Raw genomic sequence first — 20299 nt, 5'->3', positions numbered from 1 at the left:
CCGATAATCCTGGGGACCAACACCGATATTGTGCGCGCGGTGATCCGCATGTACTTGCAAGAAGCGCTGCTACACCCTCGCTACGTGTCCAGTACTACAAGAGGCTTGCGGTAAAATCGCGACTGAAGAGGAGCATGGGATGCTATATAGTCAAGAGTGGGGACTGACTCAAATTCCCCCCGGAGAAGGAAGGATGATGATCGCGGCCTGCCATTACCCGGATCGATGCCCGGAGGATCAGTTTTTCTCTTTGGAAAGTGTGACCCAAGATGAACAGCGGCTGGGCTACGAGGTGTTAGCCTCTGTAAAGAAATGGCCGGAGAAAATTCCGAACAGAACCTGGGTGTATGTGCAGAATATCTACCCGTATTCCATGAGCATTGATCGCCGACAGCCACTGGGTAGAATATACCCCGTAATACCCGAGGAGAAGGCCCCGAAGGGACGGCCAGCGGACACTACCCCTGCTACCGACTCCCCATTGGATTTTGACTTTGGAGATTCCCCGCTCACGGAAGAATGGAGAGATAGACTGCAGGCCCAGCTACAAGAACGACGAAGAGTATTCTCCACAAGTGATATGGATGTGGGGTGCAGTCGCAGTGCCCGTCATACCATTCGAATGAGTGACGCTACCCCATTCCGGGAACGCTCCCGCCGCCTAGCCCCCCGAGACGTGGAAGAGGTGAGAAGGTTACTAGCCGAAATGGAGGGAGCTGGTATCGTACAAGGATCCCATAGCCCTTACGCCTCGCCCATCGTGGTAGTCCGTAAGAAGAATGGGACGGTCCGTCTGTGTGTGGATTACAGAACACTGAACAACCGCACGGTCCCCGATCAGTATACGCTGCCACGCATTGAGGACCTTCTGAACGCCTTGACGGGAAGTAAATGGTTCAGTGTGCTCGATTTGAGGTCAGGGTACTACCAAGTGCCAATGGATCTGGAAGACCAGGAGAAGACGGCCTTCATCTGTCCATTAGGGTTCTACCAGTTTACCCGCATGCCACAAGGGATCTGCGGAGCCCCCGCCACCTTCCAGAGGCTGATGGAACGGACCCTGGGAGACATGAACCCGCAAGAATGCCTAGTGTACTTGGATGACATTATAGTGTTCGGGAAGACCTTGGAGGAGCACGAGGAACGATTGATGAAGGTGTTGGATCGACTTCAGAAGGAGGGCCTCAATCTGTCCTTGGACAAATGCAAGTTTTGTCGCCCGTCCGTGACCTACGTGGGCCACATTGTGTCCGCTGAAGGGGTGTCCACCGATCCAGGGAAGATAGAGCCTGTAGTGAATTGGCCCAGGCCCCGCAACGTCCAAGAACTGCGATCCTTTTTGGGATTTTGTGGCTATTACCGGCGCTTCGTGGAGGGCTACTCAAGTAAAGCCAAACTCCTGAATAACCTTTTAAAAGTTTATCCTGAGGATACGGACCGGAAAAGGGTCAAGGCACAAATGCCTCTTGGAGAAAAGTGGACCCCTGCTTGTGAACAAGCGTTCCTGAAGTTGAAAGCCAGTCTCACCCAGGCCCCAGTACTGGCCTATGCTGATCCTGATCGTGAATACGTGCTACACGTGGATGCCAGTCTTAGCGGACTAGGAGCAGTGCTGCACCAGAAATACGACACCGGGCTCCGCCCCGTGGCGTACGCGAGCCGAAGCTTGACCCCCAGTGAACAGAACTATCCTATCCACAAGCTGGAGTTTTTGGCACTCAAATGGGTGGTGGTGGACAAATTACACGACTACTTGCATGGAGTAAAGTTTGAGATGTGGACTGACAATAACCCAATGACCTACATTAACACGTCCGCCAAATTAGACGCAACCGGACACCGGTAGCTGGCGGCCCTGGCCAACTATAGTTTCAACCTCAAGTATAAACCCGGGCCCACCAACGTGGGGGCCGATGCTCTGTCACGGAGGCCGGGGCTTCAATCCACCACGGATGAGGAAGTATGGGAGGAAATTGCGGGGCCTGGAATACGTGCCCTATGCTCAGTAGCAGCCGTAGTTAACGATCAGGTGGCGTTCTCAGAGCTAAGAGTCGCTGATTCATTAGGGTGCCAATCCCGAGCCATTCCCCGGGCCTACCAAGGTCGAGAAGGAATGAACATTACCGAAGATAAAATCATTTCCTGGAGAGAATTGGTGCAACACCAGATCCAAGACCCAGTAGTGGAACTAGCTCGTCAAGCTGTGCAGCAAGAGAACCCCTCTATCCTTAAGCAAGCCCCCAGAGAACTGGTGAAGCTATTGTTGAACGAGTTCGGGAAGTTCGAACTGGACAATTGCCTATTGTACCGGGTAGTTCCATACCACAATCATCCCGACCGGCGACAACTATTCTTGCCTGAACGTCTGAGAAATATGGTTCTCCGGGCCCTTCACGATGATCATGGCCATCTGGGCGTTGACAAGACATTCGGGCTACTTTGGGACCGGTTCTATTGGCCAAGAATGAGAGAGTCAGTGGAAAGGCACTGCCGGAGGTGTACCCGCTGCCTACAGAGGAAAACACTCCCCACAAGAGCGGTTCCCATGGCCCATCTGAAAAGTTCCGGTCCAATGGATTTGGTGTGCATGGATTTTTTGTGTATTGAGCCCGATACCAGAGGCATCGGTAACGTGCTAGTGATTACAGTCCACTATACAAGGTACGCACAAGCGTACCCTACCAAAGATCAACGGGCGGTGACCGTGGCCAGAGTCTTATGGGAAAAATACTTCATTCATTATGGATTACCGAAACGACTCCACTCTGATCAAGGCAGAGATTTCGAGAGTACTCTCATTAAGGAACTGCTAAAGTTGCTAAACATAGCTAAGTCACGGACCACCCCGTACCACCCAGAGGGGAATGCTATGCCCGAACGGTTCAACCGCACACTGCTGGACAAGTTGGGGACCTTAAAAGGCTCCCAGAAAACATAATGGAGCAAGAATGTAGAGACGTTGGTACATGCTTATAACTGTACCCGACATGAGTCTACCGGGTATACGCCGTACTTCCTAATGTTCGGGAGATAAGCCCGATTACCTGTGGATGTGCGACTGCGGATATCTACCGATGGGGTATCCAACAGAACGCACTTTCGTTATGTACAGAGGTTGCGGGACAGCCTACAGCAGGCCTATAAATTGGCTGAAAGGGCGGCGGCACAACTAAATGCGGGTAACAAGAGACGCTATGACCACAAAGTGCGACATAAGGAAATCCGCCCGGGGGATGCTGTTCTCCTTTGTAATCTAGGCATCCCCGGAAAGCATAAACTGGCTGATCGATGGAGAGAAGGGGTCTATGAGGTAGAGTCACAGATGCCTGGCCTCCCGGTATACCGTATCAAGGACTCCGAAGGCCGGGTGAAGGTGTGGCATAGGAATCATCTACTCCCCATACCTCAAGTAGGGGACCACGAATTGGAGGTACCCACTGTATCAATGGATGGAGAAACTGAAAACACAGAGGATGGCCTAGAGACTGTAATAAATGCCACCTCTGAGAATCCTATGGAGGGAACCTCTCAAAGGGGCCTTCCGGCCGCTTGGTCCAACGACAGATACACTGACTCCAATGAGCCAGCCATTAGACCCGCAGAGCCCGTGCTTTGTACCATAGAGAGACTTTGTAGATCCAAGGAACCCCTCAAGGGCAGAAATGGAAAGGCCAGTTGAGACTGGATACTCCTCAGAGGAAGCAGATGAAGAACAACCTCGGCGAAGCCAAAGAACTAGTCATCCTCCAATGAGAATGGCTTACGATCAATTCGGGGCACCCCATTATGAGGCTCAGCAGTGGGCTCGGCATAGAATGCATTCAGTAGTGGTAAAGTTCAATGAAATGTGCAATTTAATATAGGACCGAGGGGATGTACTGTGATACGTTATTTGTATATACAGTATGTTATGTAGTATAGCCAAGCGGGGACGTTGGATTCTGGAGAGAATGTAAGGATGTGTTAATACACCGTACTGCACCGACACACTTTATTCGAGCAAATACCCAGTATGTACCTGGCAGATACCTGGAATGCGCCGCTCCTCACCTCTGACAAGCCCCGTTGTGTTTGCCTTCCCAGCCTGGGTTCATGCCTGGCTGACGGGCGGCTGATCTGTTAAATGATAATGATTAGGATTTAATAGGCTGCAATGCTTCGCGTGTCTACCAGATGGCATAAATTCATGAATTGTAATGCAGTATATATATATATACTGTGCAGTATTGCAGCCAGCGGGAATAAAATGCTTCAATCCCTGCTTGGAAAATACCTCAATGCACTCGGGCAGAAAACAGTCACAAACCTCAATACACCCGGGTATACCCGAATTCGTGGGACTAGCCGAGCTCGAATAAAGTGTGTCGCCAGTGTATATGTGTGCATTTGTACGGCGGGTTCCGCGACGGCAAGTTGGTACAGGGCGCCGCCATGTTGTTGCGCAATGTTGCCGAGGTCACTGGTCCAGAGAAGAGGTTGCGCATGCGCTCTGGAAGCGCGCGAACAACGAGCCAATGAGAAAGGGCTCTGTAATGAACTATAACCCCCGCGAACCCCGGAGGAGTTAGCTGACGCTAGGAGCCAATGGACAGGCTGGGTTTGGAGGGGAGGAGAACAGGAAGCGTGGGGGAGAGGCCACGCTAGCAGAAGCGAGTGGGACAGTGCTGAGAGAGGTAGTGCGAGTGCCGGGGGTCCGTGACCCGCCTGCCTAGGCCAGATACTACCCCCAGGTCCATAGGAGTATTCCCCGCGTGGGGCAAGTTCAGAAACATCCACAGAGGCTCTAAACATAATAAATCAAATTATAGCATAACTTAAAAACAATCCTATCATAGGATATACTGAATGCATACACCCTCGAAACATATGCTCCTGATAATCTTAAAGAAAACAACGTAGATCCCAGTCAGTATTAAGTCCGTTGGGCTGTAGAGAGTTTAGTGTATAAATCCAATGGGCCTCTCTCTGATGCAAGATCTTAATTCTATCACCTCCCCGGGGGGTAACGCAATATGTTCAATGGCACAACATTGAAAATTCTCCACAGAACCCAACGGACATACATTGAAATGTATAGGAACCGGATGTGTCATGTTGTGATTCTTAATTAATCTAAAGTGTTCCATGATGCGGATTTTAAGAGCTCTACTTGTTAGCCCTACATATTGTTTATTACATCCGCATTTTAGTAAATAAATCACAAAATTAGTCTGACATGATATAAAGGTTCTAATAGGGAATCTACGTGTTTCATCATGATTTGAAAAGTGTTTTGTCTTAAGCATATTCGTACAGATTTTACAATGTCCACATTTGAATGAACGGATTAATTTTGGAAATAGGGACAGTTTTGTTCTGTTGCGGTTAGATGGTTTTAGCATACTGGGTGCCAAAAAGTTACCAAGTGTAGCTGCCTTACGAAACACTACTTTGGGGCCTACACAGACCATCTTGCGCAGCAAGGGGTCCAAAGATAGTGTGGCCCAGTGTTTGTGTATTATTGCTTTAATGCAATTGGCTTGCTCACTAAAGTTCGTGACAAAAAAGGGGGTTTCAGTGTCCTCGACTAGAGTGCCCTGTTTTTTCCGGCTAACATTCATATTTATGAGCCGATGCCCTGTCTGTATCTAACGCATTCTGATATGCCAGATCTAAATCTTTGATGTCATATCCCCTTGACAGGAATCTCTCCCTCATCTCGTTCGCCCTGTGGACAAAGGACTCCAAAGTGGAGCAGTTCCTGCGTAACCGCAGGAACTGCCCCTTCGGAATACCCCTGACCAGAGGGCGAGCGTGACAGCTGTTTGCGTGAAGCAATGAATTCCTGGCATTTTCTTTCCTGAAAATATCTGATTGGATTTTGTTCTCTAAATCAACATACAAATTCAAATCCAAAAATTGTATTTGGTGTTTGTCATATGTGTGAGTAAATCTCAGATTAGTGTATTGTTAGCCAGGTATTCAAAAAACTTCAAAAGTTCTGCCTCCCCACCGCTCCAGATCAAGATCAGATCATCAATGTAGTGCTTGTAAAATGCCACATGATGTCTGAAAGGGTTAGAATCTCCAAACACGTGGGACATCTCCCACCAACCCATAAATAGGTTGGCGTAGGAGGGGGCAAATGACATCCCCATGGCTGTCCCACGTGTTTGGAGATAAAACTGGTGATCAAACAGAAAATAATTGTGCGTGAGTGAAAACTTGATGCTGTCTAAAAGAAAAGCTACATGTGCTGGGGAAAGGGTGGAGTGATAGTGCAGAAAGAATTCAGTGGCAGTAAGGCCATGTTCGTGCTTAATGATGTTGTATAAAGAAGCTGCATCTAGGGTAACCCAGATGTAGTGTGAGTGCCAGGTGATAGGTGTTAGAAGTGATAATATGTGTTTAGTGTCTATGATGTGTGAAGGTAATGAGTGAACAAGTGGTTGTAAATAATGATCTATATATTGTGAAAGGTGTTCACCAAGTGAGCCTATACTAGAGATAATGGGTCTACCCGGGGGTGCAACCAGTGTCTTGTGGATTTTGGGTAAGTGGTGGAAGATGGGTATGATGGGATCTGGAGTGGTGAGGAAGTCTCGCTCATTGGGTGAGAGAACATGTATTGTATTGTATGTCTTTATTATTATAGCGCCATTAGTGTACATAGTGCTTCACAGTAGTAATACATGTGGTAATCAAATAAATAACAGATAATATAAATAACAGATCATGGGAATAAGTGCTTTAGACATAAAAGTAACATTTCGGAAGAGGAGTCCCTGCCCCGAGGAGCTTACAGTCTAATTGGTAGGTAGGTAGAACGTACAGAGACAGTAGGAGGGATTTCTGGTAAGTGCGTCTGCAGGGGGCCAATCTTTATGTATCCTGTGTTCAGAATATCCACAGTGCTATTCATATGCTTCTTTAAGCAAGTGTGTCTTAAGGTGGGTCTTAAAGGTGGATAGAGAGGGTGCTAGTCGGGTACTGAGGGGAAGGGCATTCCAGAGGTGTGGGGCAGTCAGTGAAAAAAGTTTAAGGCGGGAGAGGGCTTTAGATACAAAGGGGGTAGAAAGAAGACATCCTTGAGAAGAACGCAAGAGTCTGGATGGTGCATAGCGAGAAATTAGGGATGAGGTGTAAGGAGGGGCAGAAGAATGTAAAGCTTTAAAAGTGAGGAGAAGAATGGAGTGTGAGATGCGGGATTTGATCGGAAGCCAGGAGAGGGATTTCAGGAGGGGAGATGCTGAGACAGATCTAGGAAAGAGTAGCGTGATTCTGGCAGCAGCATTTAGGATAGATTGTAGGGGAGACAGGTGAGAGGCAGGAAGGCCAGATAGCAGGAGGTTACAGTAATCAAGACGGGAGAGAATGAGGGCCTGAGTCAGAGTTTTAGCAGTCGAACAACAGAGGAAAGGGCGTATCTTAGTTATATTGCGGAGGAAAAAGCGACAAGTTTTAGAAATGTTTTGAATGTGAGGGGCGAATGTGAGAGAGGAGTCGAGTGTGACCCCTAGGCAGCGTGCTTGGGCTACTGGGTGAATGATTGTAGTTCCAACAGTAATGTGGAAGGAGGTAGTAGGGCCAGGTTTGGGAGGAAGTATGAGGAGCTCTGTTTTAGCCATGTTGAGTTTAAGGCGTCGGAGGGCCATCCAGGATGATATAGCAGAGAGACATTCAGAAACTTTGGTTTGTACAGCAGGTGTAAGGTCAGGTGTTGAAAAGTATATTTGTGTGTCATCGGCATAGAGGTGATAATTAAACCCAAAAGATGTTATTAGGTCACCTAGAGAGAGTGTGTACAGAGAAAAGAGAAGAGGTCCCAGGACAGAGCCCTGGGGTACCCCCACAGAGAGATCAATAGAGGAGGAGGAGGTGTTAGCAGAAGAGACACTAAAAGTACGATGGGAGAGGTAGGATGAGATCCAGGATAGAGCTTTGTTCCGAATACCTAGAGTATGGAGAATGTGGAGGAGAAGAGGGTGGTCCACTGTGTCAAATGCTGCAGAGAGGTCGAGTAATATGAGCAGAGTGTAATGACCTCTGTCTTTGGCAGCATGGAGGTCGTCAGTTATTTTAGTGAGGGCTGTTTCGGTGGAGTGAGCAGTGCGGAAGCCAGATTGTAGAGGGTCTAGGAGAGAATAGGTGTTGAGAAAATGGAGCAAGCGAGAGAATACAAGACGTTCAAGGAGTTTAGAGGCAAAAGGCAGGAGGGAGACAGGTCGATAGTTAGAAAGACAGGTAGGGTCAAGCTTGCTGTTTTTGAGTAATGGTATGACTGTTGCATGTTTGAAGGAGGATGGAAAGGTTCCAGAGCAGAGGGAGGAGTTAAAAATGTGTGTAAGCGTAGGGATTATAGTAGGAGCTAGAGGTTTTAGGAGATGGGAGGGAATGGGGTCAAGAGGGCAAGTGGTAGAGGGAGAAGAGGCGATCAACAGCGACACATCCTCCTCTGAGACAGTGGAAAAAGAGTCAAGGAAGGCAGGAGGAGAGTTAGGAAGAGGTGTAGGATGGGGGGAAGAAACAGAGGGGATGTACTGCCGTATGGATTCCACCTTTTCCTTAAAATAGTCAGCAAAGTCCTGAGCGGAGATGGAGGAAGGAGAGGCAGCTGAGGGTGGTTTGAGTAGAGTATCAAAGACAGAGAACAGTCGGCGTGGGTTAGACTTGTGCATGTTGATTAGTGCAGAAAAGTAGGCTTGTTTAGCTTGCGAGAGGGCAGAGTTGAAACAGGATAGCATAAATTTGTAGTGAAGGAAGTCTGCGAGAGTGTGAGACTTCCTCCAGAGGCGTTCAGAGGAACGAGTGGAGGAACGCAGCATGCGCGTGTGGGAATTTAGCCAGGGTCTAGGGTTAGAAGGGCGAGGGCGGCAGAGAGAAAGCGGGGCATGTAGATCAAGAGACGAGGACAAGACAGAGTTGTACTTTCTGACCAGGTTGTCAGGGTCTGTAGCAGAGCTGAGAGAGGAGAGGGAGCAGCGTAAAGTGGACTCAAAGTCAGGTAAGTGAATAGAGCACAGGTTTCTGCAGAACCGGGGGGTAGATGGAGGTGGAGAAGGGGAGAAGCGAGATAAAGAGAATGAGATGAGATGATGGTCAGAGAGAGGAAAAGGGGAAATGGAGAAATCAGAGAGAAAGAAGTTTTTAGTGAAAACCAGGTCTAAGTAGTGGCCATCCTTGTCGGTGCTGGCTGCAGTCCACTGTTGAAGGCCAAAAGAAGAGGTAAGAGAAAGAAAGCGGGAAGCCCAAGAGAGAGAGGGGTCATCAATGTGGCAATTGAAGTCCCCAAGGAGAAGAACAGGGGAGTCTGAGGAGAGAAAGAAAGAGAGCCAGGATTCAAAGTGAGAGAGAAAGGCAGAAGGGGGATGAGTAGAGGTAGGTGGGCGATAGATGACCGCCACATGAACAGGGAGAGGAGAGAAGATCTGGACAGTGTGAGCCTCAAAGGAGGGAAAAGCAAGAGAGGGGGGAATAGAAAGGGTTCGGTAATGGCAGAGAGAGGAGAGCAGGAGCCCCATGCCTCCACCCCTGCCATCAGTGCGTGGAGTGTGGGAGAAGGAAAGGCCGCCATAGGAGAGGGCAGCTTCCAGAGCAGAGTCAGATTGAGTGAGCCAGGTCTCAGTTATAGCAAAGAGAAGCAGGGAGTGAGAGAGAAAGAAGTCATGCACAGAGAGGAACTTGTTAGAGAGGGAGCGAGCATTCCAAAGGGCACAGGAGAAAGGGAGAGAGGAGGGAGGGTGGCAGGGGATGGGTATGAGGTTGGAGGGGTTGACACCAGAAGGAGTAGAAGTTGCATGTGGGAGGCGAGGACGAGAGCAAGTAGAAATAAGACAGGGACCAGGATTGGGAGAGATATCCCCAGAAGCAAGGAGGAGAAGCATAGATAGAAAGAGGATGTGTGAGGATAATTTGTAGGGGTGTTTTTTAGTGCAGGGGATATAGCTGTGTGGTGTCAGAGGACGCAGGTAAGAAAGGAGTTCATGTGAACTGAGAAGTGGGGAAGGAAGGAGAGATGGAGATATATGAATAGAGTTTGAGACATACTGAGGCTGGTAGAAAGAAGTGCATAATTTGAGAAGAAGTGAAGTCACAGCAAAAATAAATGGTAAAGGCAGCATCACAGCAGTAATGATGCAGTCTGGTATTGATGATATCCTCCTTTCCAGCGTAGTTCAAATGCAGGAATCAGGGCCAGATGGGGTGTCCACTTCTTCCTCACTTCTTTTGAACTTCCTTTTAAACTTCAGTTGTTCAGTAGACATGCCACTTATAATGGGCCACTTCCTTTTAAACTTCAGTTGTTCAGTAGACATGCCACTTATAATGGGCCACTTCCTTTTAAACTTCAGTTGTTCAGTAGACATGCCACTTATAATGGGCCACTTGGATATGGGCTGCAAGCAGACTAGCTGTTCTGACTGGGTTTATATAGGCCTAAAAGTCACCTGACAGTGTTGTTCTGTCTGCTTAATTAGCACATCTGAGGCACATTCAAACAAATGGTTTTCTACACAGGTTGTTCCCTGCCTAGGTGGCAACACTTAATTTGATTAGGGGTAGACAGAAAATAGCATTCAAATATGGTTTTTACCTAGCATTGGATCACTTGCATATACTATATAATACACACAGCAGAGGCATCTCATGTAGCATCTCACCTTCATCCAAGAGATCCAAAAACTCTGTGCTGAATAAGGGGGTGGGATCCCCGTCAAGGGTACGATAGGCTTCCGGGTCATCCAGCTGACGCTGCGCCTCTGCTACATAATATTCTCTGTCGAGCACCACAGTAGCGCCACCTTTGTCCGCCTTTCTAACAAGAATAGAATCATTGTCCATTAGTGATTTTAAAGCTGCCCTTTGTTCCACAGTTAAATTATCCCGCTGAAATCCCCTGGTTCCTATGCCTTTGGCCAGGAGCGACAGATCTCTTTCAATGCCTTTCTGGAAGATATCAATGTACTGCCCCCTCATAAATGAGGGGTAGAACACGGATTTCTTTTTGAACCCAGAATTGGTACTACCCAGAAAATCTATCGGGTCATCAATATTATTATTTTCATTGAAGAGGTCTATGAGATCCTGCTCTCTGTACTGGTCTTCAAAACCTAGGGGAATAGAGACAGCAGGGTTAGTATCAAATATGGGTAACATTGTATTGGGATTGTTGTTCCTAGAGGAGAAAAATCTTTCAAGGTTAATTTACGTGTGAATTTAAACACGTCCACCATAGTTGAGAACAAATTAAATTGAGTGATGGGTGCAAAGGATAGTCCAAGGTGCAAAATGGACAGTTCTGATTGTGTCAGTTCATGTTTCGAGATGTTAATCACATTACTGGTCTCCACATTTAAATCTTTAATCTTTTGGACGCCATCCCAATACACGTTCTTTCTCCTGCCTCTTCTCGTCCTTCCCCGTTTTTTGAGGACTTTTGCGTGGCTGGTCTGGTCGAATGGGTCATCTCTCTGGATCCCGCCATCTCATCGCCTGATGAAGGGTTGAAGTCACTCTCAGAGAACGAAAAGGATACAGCATGTGAGGTTGATTCACTGACTTTGTTCCCCTTAAGGATGGATTTCTCCTGAGCCACAGGTGTTAGACAGTCACCTGTAGTCCCTTAGGAAGGTGTTCAGAAAAAGGGCTACATTTGAATAAGGGTTATTTATTTTAGCCTTAAAACATACAGCACACCAAAAACAAATAACTTCTCATCAGCAAACAAAAGAAAAATAGCTTTTTTTTAGCAGGTAGAGCAAAATAGTTTCTCTTTAGCAGACAGAGCAAAAATAAGGTTCTCTTTAGCAGACAGAGCAAAAATAAGGCAGCTACTCTTTTGCATGCAGCAGCCAGACAGTTCATAAACCATGTACTTTGCAAACAGACCTTGTATCAGTAATCTCTTCAGTAACTCAATCCTGTCTCCTGACCAGCTAGCTGCGTGTGTGCACATCCTGGAGTTTTTAACACACCTTGATTAGGCAGCTGGGATTCAACTAATTGCCATGAGCTTCCCAGCTGAAGTTAACCTCATCACTGCTGCACTGCAGACTAAACATATGTCTGCCAGGCATATAGCTGGTGGCTTTTATTCACCCTGTCACAGTGCTGAACAAGCTTCACTCCCAGCAGCTTTCCATTCCCTCTCTGATATGCCCCGCCCTTCTATTAATCTCAGAAGTTGAAAGAGGAGGAAGGAGGAGCAGTTTTAGGCTATGGCCCCAGTGCTCACGGCTGCACGTGCACCAGAGTGTCTGGCAGCACATGCTCCTGAGCAGGAGATCCGACGGGCAGGGCGGAGGCCTGCCTTGGCATCACGCTGCTGGTTTGCCCTCATTGGCTGAAACGCCGCTGTGACATGGCCAATGCTCAGCCGCCATGCCAAAAGACCAAAATCTTGTCTTTTGGCCAAGGCGGTCACGCATCGTGGCTTGTGCGCTCACACACACCAACTAGGGCCTTCCCCATAGAGGGCTGTGCCTTGTGAGCGGTGCGCACACCATCGTGGGTGCTGCCATGGCCACTGGGGACCTAACCTTAGATGAGGAGGTGACACTTTCCCTGGTCTAGATAAGCATTGGATTCAGCAGAGACCCAGCAAAAGGCTGACTGCAATCTATAGCCATAGACAGCTACATGAGGTTTCTTAAGATGTGGGGCACTAGGCGTTCACCTATTGGGAGATCAAGTTTTAAGCATTTAAGAGAGGCTAGAATTTGATGCCATTTAGTAAATATGGCCCTGTGTCTTGTACAATTATACAGGAAGGGCCAGTGTTCTGGGTTTTTCCTGGCAAGAGTACAGGCCCCAGTTGTGGCACTCTGACATGTGGTGCCCAAGTTTCTTAAGATTGCTACATTAATCTTATTAAGGTTTGAAGAAAAGCTGTAGCCAGCTCTGTGTCTTCTGCTATCTGTTAAGGGCAAAACAATTAAGGAAGGGGGTTGCGGTCACCTAAAGATTACAAGGTCATGATAGAGTAGAAGAAGAAAGGAACATGAGGAATGGCACAGAACAAACAGCAAACTAGACCTTAGGAGAATTATGATGCACAGTCAAAGTAATAGTTACATACAATCCAAAGAGTTTAGCAACACAAGAGACAGGATAGCACAGCTTAGTAAATATGGGCCAAAAGGACATGTCAGGTAGAGCTGACATTGGGATTCTATCCCACTTCAAAAGCAGATCATGCTACAACATGGTTGAGTATTTAGAGGGAACACAGCTACAATGAACTAGCCTGGTATAAGCATTGAGCCCTAGGCTAGCTTCAGCATGAATAATAAAGGTTTAAGCCAGTCTAAGCCAATAGCCATTGTCAGCCTATTTTAGGTGTGTTATGGAATAAATAGGCATCAGCCTATTGCTCTAAAGCATCTATTGTCTGCGTCTGTTGCACTAGAAGATTGTATACAAGATCCCAAAAGACCCAAGCAAAGGCAAAGACTCAGCAAAGCTTTAGCACAATTTGTTTTATTGATTTCAGCAGTGGCATTGAACCTGTTGCACCCACGTCAAAATATATGCCCTCTAAATCAATAATTAACCTACAAGTTAACATCATGTTAAATGTTTCATGGGTTCCTGTTTCATGGGTTCTGGCTCATCTGTTTGTATAATTCTTGTTGACGTCCTGTGCCTATGCTGGCCCTCGTGTGTACGGTTAATATATACACACATCATCTAGTTTTAATGAATGAGTCCAATTATAGTGTACTAAGGAAGGACAGATTCACGCCTGCCATAGCACATATATGGGCTGATTCTAGTAGCTCTGAAGTTGTCATTGTCAAACCTTCACAGTTTGGCATGTACAAAAGTAGCAGAATGTAATGTGAGAAAAAACCCTATTCTCTATTAGTAATAGCGTGTTCTTGTATAGCGCTGCTAGTTATAAGTAGCGCTTTACAGAGACATTTTTGCAGGCACAGGTCCCTGCCCCGTGGAGCTTACAATCTATGTTTTTGGTGCCTGAGGCACAGGGAGATAAAGTGACTTGCCCAAGGTCACAAGGAGCCGACACCGGGAATTGAACCAGGCTCCCCGCTTTAAACTCAGTGCTAGTCAGTGTCTTTACTCAATGAGCCACTCCCTCTCGCTCTTCTCTATTGCAAATTGCTTCTTCTAAACGACTTTTTTTTTAAAGTGACAAACCTCACGGTTTACCAGCCCAAACGCCCGGATTGTACTTACTTTAGAAGTAGAATGGCCTGAGCTGACTGCATCCCAGTCTGACATAGGTTTTGCTCTCTCAGCCAAAACCATATGTCAGGTTCTGGATGGGACTTGCAATACCAATCTCAACCCCCTTCAGGAGTGGTGACAAAAATGCGAGTTTCTAAAAGTGGTTTGCATAAGGGAGCTACTAGAAAAAAAAGATTTTTTTTAAAGGCAATACATCCCCAAATCAGTGCTTCCAAAACTTCTATAGTGGCAGTGAGAACTATATAGATGTTGACTGTTCATTGAAGAAGTATATATATTAAATGGAAAAGTCATATGAAAGGATCATGGGACAATCGCATATTTCAAGCCGTATAATATCTGAAGATCGGTCTCACAGAGGTGTGGAATCACTCAGATAGGGGGTATGAGCTAGGACGGTGGAGACTCAAGACTGTGAGTGACTCACCGAAATTGTCTCAGATGTGATATGTCCCCACTGGTCCCCAGGTAAACCCTAGAGTGTAACCACACAAAGCTGTTGCTTCTATCCAAATGATAAGTGCGTATTACCCATGAATGTTGGTATATGTGTGAATACTCACGCGACCACTGTCCTGAGACGTTCTGATGGCGTGCTCCTGCAGCATAGTAGAAAGAAGCAGAGAGAAGAAGAAATGGCGTGGCTAAAAATTGTATTGAACGGATCTGTGTCCAGCACTGTGTCGATCTCGTGTGTGGTGCACCGCAATTTATTCTTCTCTCTGCTTCGAGCTACTAGAATAGCAGTTTTAGTTAAAAAAAAAAATTTGAGTTGGAGACTTTTTTTGACAAACAAGTCGGATTGGCAGACTGAAAATGGTCTTTTAGACACGGATTGGACATGTGAGAAGAGCTTACAGAATAGCAAAGCAAGGTACTAGAATAGGCCCCATAGACAGTGGAAGTAGAGTGAACATTTAGCTCATTAAATGGGTGCAAATAAATGTCCCACCTTTCAATATATATCTAATATTCCTCAGTCTGGTTCTTCTCTGAATTTATTCAGAGACAATAGAAAACGTCTTCTACAGCGTCATTTCAGTCAGTTACATCAGGCATATAAAATCTAGTTATAGAGTGGAGAATCCTTCGCTTAGTTGTTCTTAGCTTGGTTGATGTTAAATGATTCTGAATTCTACAAATCCAAATGCAATCTTTATAAATTTAACCTTAACCAGTCTTAACATAGCAATCACAGTCTTAAAAGACCTGTTATCCCCTCAGGAAGCTCACTGAGCGAAATGCGTAGGGCGTGCCTGGCGTTGGAGTATCTCTCAGGTGCATCAGCACAACTTTGGAGAAGCTTATCAGCTGATATACCTATCCTGCATCCCCGATCGGCGACGTCATTTGTGGAAGCGGTGCGACGGCTGGAGCATTGGTGGGAGAGGGAGTGCTGTCTGTCCTACTGCATCTGACCCTGGGTGGTCTCACGCCTGCTTTAGCTCATGCTTGTGAGTATGTTACCTTTTTAAATGTTATTATTATAAAGCAATCGGCACTATCTTTGCCTTTCATGTTTTATGTGGGAATGCCCCCCCCCCTCTCCATCTTCATACTCAGTTGGATGACTGACGAGGGTGCCAAGAATGAAATATGAGTTGGTCAGTCCTGATAACCACACTGCCTGATTCCCTCACGTAACATGTGAGTGAGATACCTACTACCCATCTTTGCTTTTACCAGTTGTTCATACAATATCACACTATAGGGCCTAGTCACAAAGCCGTGATAAGTGGTTTAATGATCGATAAATGACCTTATTGCGTGATACTTCCTGCTTTGCTATTCACTAAACAGTGATAACAATGCAGAATCACATTATAATGGCTTTTTAACGACCATTAACAGCCAGAGCCAAAAATCGTCTGACATGCCAAAAAGTGGCAAAATTACTTTTTTTTTTGCCAGTAATAGCTATTCACTAAACAGTGATAAGCTTATCGAATGTTAAAATATTGCAATATTTTGGCACCAGATAAAGGTTGGTGCTAAAAATATTGCAAGATGCAGAAAACATTTTTTTTCGGCACAGGATTGATACCAGAGGCCGGTGAGGGCCTCTGGGTGGTCCCCACTGGTGTCCCGGTGTCCCTGCAGGTCTCCTGCTGGTAGTCATGAGTGTCTGAGGGTCTCCGGGTGGACCCTGTGGGTGCCGGGGGTCCCCACGGGCTTCCGGATGGTCTCCGCGGGTGTCCGTGGGTCTCTGGGTGGACCCTGCGGGTGTCCGGGAGTCCCCACGGGCCTCTGAGTGGTCTCTGCGGCCCTATCTGCCAATTGCATTTATACCACTAACATCTTGTGAGTAGATAGACTGGTAGAGCCAAGATACTGACATCATATTGGATTTTAGTCTCAACGTCTGCACTTAAATCTGCACTGTCTTTTGTTTCTTATTTCCCTATACTATTCAGCTCAGCAGACATTAAACATACCAAGTTTCATACAAAATGGAAATGAATAAAACAAGATAGATTCTTAAGTCACATAACATATCTACACCTGCCTGTCTGCAGACTAATTTATCTTCTTATCTTTGCAGAGGCAGCTAAAAATTTTCCAATATCAATTAATACTAAATTATTTATTTTAAGTAGTTACATGCTGAATATATATGTATATAGACAATATGACATCATTATTATTTAGGATTGCAATCGTCCTATGTTCATAGAGGGGTTACATAAAGCACAAATGGTAGAGGAAAATAATTGGGCCTTGACGGAGCTCCTCGTTCAGCAGTCATATTAATACCTCCAGGAAGTCTAACATTTTTTTTAATTACAACTACAAATATTTATTTTTCACATTTGAAATGTCATCTTGATACTGTAAATTTACTTATTTCCCCTTGTTTATTTAGTGGAAAGTGTTTCTCAAAGCAACAATGTTATGTGACAAATATTGGAAATAAATATTGAGTTTTCTACCTACTGTAGATAAAGTTTTCTTTTCACGCTGACTTGTACCAAATCTAAATTTAGCATAGGTTGAACTTGATGGACGTACGTCTTTTTTCAACCTCATCTGCTATGTAACTACAGCTAAACCCCGTTATAACGCGGTCCTCGGGGTCCACCCCGAGACCACCGCGTTACTAACGGGGTCGCGCTAATTTAAAAAAAAAAAAAAATGGCCGCCGCATCAGTGTTTTTACCCGCGGTCCCGGCTTCCCCCTGCCACCGCGTGACAGGAGATGGGAGGGGGGATTCCCCTCCGGTTCCGGCTCCCCCTGCCACCGCGTGACAGGAGATGGGAGGGGGGATTCCCCTCCGGTCCGGCTCCCCCTGCCACCGCGTGACAGGAGATGGGAGGGGGGATTCCCCTCCGGTTCCGGCTCCCCCTGCCACCGCGTGACAGGAGATGGGAGGGGGGATTCCCCTCCGGTCCGGCTCCCCCTGCCACCGCGTGACAGGAGATGGGAGGGGGGATTCCCCTCCGGTTCCGGCTCCCCCTGCCACCGCGTGACAGGAGATGGGAGGGGGGATTCCCCTCCGGTCCGGCTCCCCCTGCCACCGCGTGACAGGAGATGGGAGGGGGGATTCCCCTCCGGTTCCGGCTCCCCCTGCCACCGCGTGACAGGAGATGGGAGGGGGGATTCCCCTCCGGTTCCGGCTCCCCCTGCCACCGCGTGACAGGAGATGGGAGGGGGGATTCCCCTCCGGTTCCGGCTCCCCCTGCCACCGTGTGACAGGAGATGGGAGGGGGGATTCCCCTCCGGTCCGGCTCCCCCTGCCACCGCGTGACAGGAGATGGGAGGGGGGATTCCCCTCCGGTCCGGCTCCCCCTGCCACCGCGTGACAGGAGATGGGAGGGGGGATTCCCCTCCGGTCCGGCTTCCCCTGCCACCGCGTGACAGGAGATGGGAGGGGGGATTCCCCTCCGGTCCGGCTCCCCCTGCCACCGCGTGACAGGAGATGGGAGGGGGGATTCCCCTCCGGTCCGGCTCCCCCCGCCGCAGCACAGGGCCCTCGCGCCGCAATACAGGGCCCCCTGGCCCTGCCGTAGCGCAGGGTCATCCTGCCCTCCCCCCCCCATGCCCCCCCCGCGCTGCACCGGGCCATCCCACCAGCCCCCGCAGCATCGGGGGCCCCCGCAGCAGCCATCATCCCCCTCCACCGCAGCACCACCCCCACCCTGCAGCCACATGCCTCAAAAATCATCCCCAAGGTAAGGTAAGGCTGATTTATGTATAAGTGTAGTGTGTGTGTGTGTGTGTGTGTGTGTGTGTGTGTGTGTGTGTGTGTGTGTGTGTGTGTGTGTGTGTGTCAGTGTGAGCAGTGTGTGTGCAGTGTGCAATGAGCAGTGTGTCAGTGTGTGCAGTGTGAGCAATGAGCAGTGTCAGTGTGTGCAGTGTGAGCAATGAGCAGTGTGTGTGCAGTGTGCAGTGTGTGTCAGTGTGTGTGCAGTGTGAGCAGTGTGTCAGTGTGTGTCAGTGTGTGTGCAGTGTGAGCAGTGTGTGCAGTGTGAGCAATGAGCAGTGTGTGTCAGTGTGAGCAGTGTGTGTGCAGTGTGAGCAATGAGCAGTGTGTCAGTGTGTGCAGTGTGAGCAATGAGCAGTGTGTGTGCAGTGTGCAGTGTGTGTCAGTGTGTGTGCAGTGTGAGCAGTGTGTCAGTGTGAGCAATGAGCAGTGTGTGTCAGTGTGAGCAGTGTGTGTGCAGTGTGAGCAATGAGCAGTGTGTCAGTGTGTGCAGTGTGAGCAATGAGCAGTGTGTGTGCAGTGTGCAGTGTGCAGTGTGTGTCAGTGTGAGCAGTGTGTGTGCAGTGTGTCAGTGTGTGCAGTGTGAGCAATGAGCAGTGTGTGTCAGTGTGAGCAGTGTGTGTGCAGTGTGAGCAGTGTGTGTGCAGTGTGAGCAATGAGCAGTGTGTCAGTGTGTGTGCAGTGTGAGGTGTGTGCAGTGTGAGCAATGAGCAGTGTGTGTGCAGTGTGCAGTGTGTGTTAGTGTGAGCAGTGTGTGCAGTGTGAGCAATGAGCAGTGTGTGTGTAGTGTGCAGTGTGTGTGCAGTGTGTGTGCAGTGTGTCAGTGTGTGCAATGAGCAGTGTGTGTGCAGTGTGCAGTGTGTGTGTAGTGTGTCAGTGTGAGCAGTGTGCAGTGTGTGTGCAGTGTGCAGTGTGCAGTGTGAGCAGTGTGTGTGCAGTGAGTGTGTGCAGTGTGTGCAGTGTGTGCAGTGTGCAGTTTTTTTTTAAAACGGGAGCCATGGGAAAACCGCGTTATAACCGAATCGCGGTATAGCGAGGCGCGTTATAACGGGGTTTAGCTGTATGTAACTATGTAAATCATGATTTAACCTGTTTTCGGGGTTTCTGGCTCATCTTTTTGTATAATTCTTGTTGACCTCCTGTGCCTACAGAGGCGGCACACTTTATTTTAACACGGCTAGTTCCGCAAGCCGGGAGATTTCCCGGCTTGCTAGCCAAATCCCCTCGGCGTGCCGCGCGTCACCGATGCGCGGTCACGCTTCATCGGGTGCCTGCGCCCTCTGCGCGCATGCCCAGGGCTCCCCGAGGGAGCCCTGGTGTGCCGCGATGTAGAGGACGGCGGTGGGGGGTTCCGGGGGACCCGACGGACCCGGAGAGGGTAAGGGGAAGCCCCGATCGGAGGACCGCTCCTCCGAGGCTTCGGCGCGCGCACGGGACACCCCGGCGCGCGCCCGGTTACTGTCGCGGCCGAGACCGGGTAAATGTTTAAATAAACTCGGCCGCGACAGTATGCTGATCCTGGTGTGTGTGACGTTATCCTGTGAGGGACAATGGCAAGATTATATCAAGAGTAGAAAAAAAGTGTTGTTGGGGCTGATGCATAGAGTAATGATTCAAATAGGAAGAGTATAGGTACAAACTTCCCAGGGATCTTTAATAACAACACCCAAGGTGGTTATTTACTAAAGTAAACTGCACTTAAAATAAGGTTTACTAAACTGCAAAACTGGGGCAAACACAATGCAAAAGTATTGTACCAGATTTAACAAAGGAAAGATCTAATTGCTTTCAATTAGATTTTGTTCATTTGATACATCTTGTGCTGTTTTTTGCACTGATTTTGTACCACTAGTGCACCAGATAGACTTTATTACACACACCCAACTGGTAGGTATCAGTAGCTAAAA

Source organism: Ascaphus truei, chromosome 8, assembly GCF_040206685.1.
Source record: "Ascaphus truei isolate aAscTru1 chromosome 8, aAscTru1.hap1, whole genome shotgun sequence".
Taxonomy (NCBI): domain Eukaryota; kingdom Metazoa; phylum Chordata; class Amphibia; order Anura; family Ascaphidae; genus Ascaphus; species Ascaphus truei.
Note: the sequence above shows the minus strand (reverse complement) of the source record.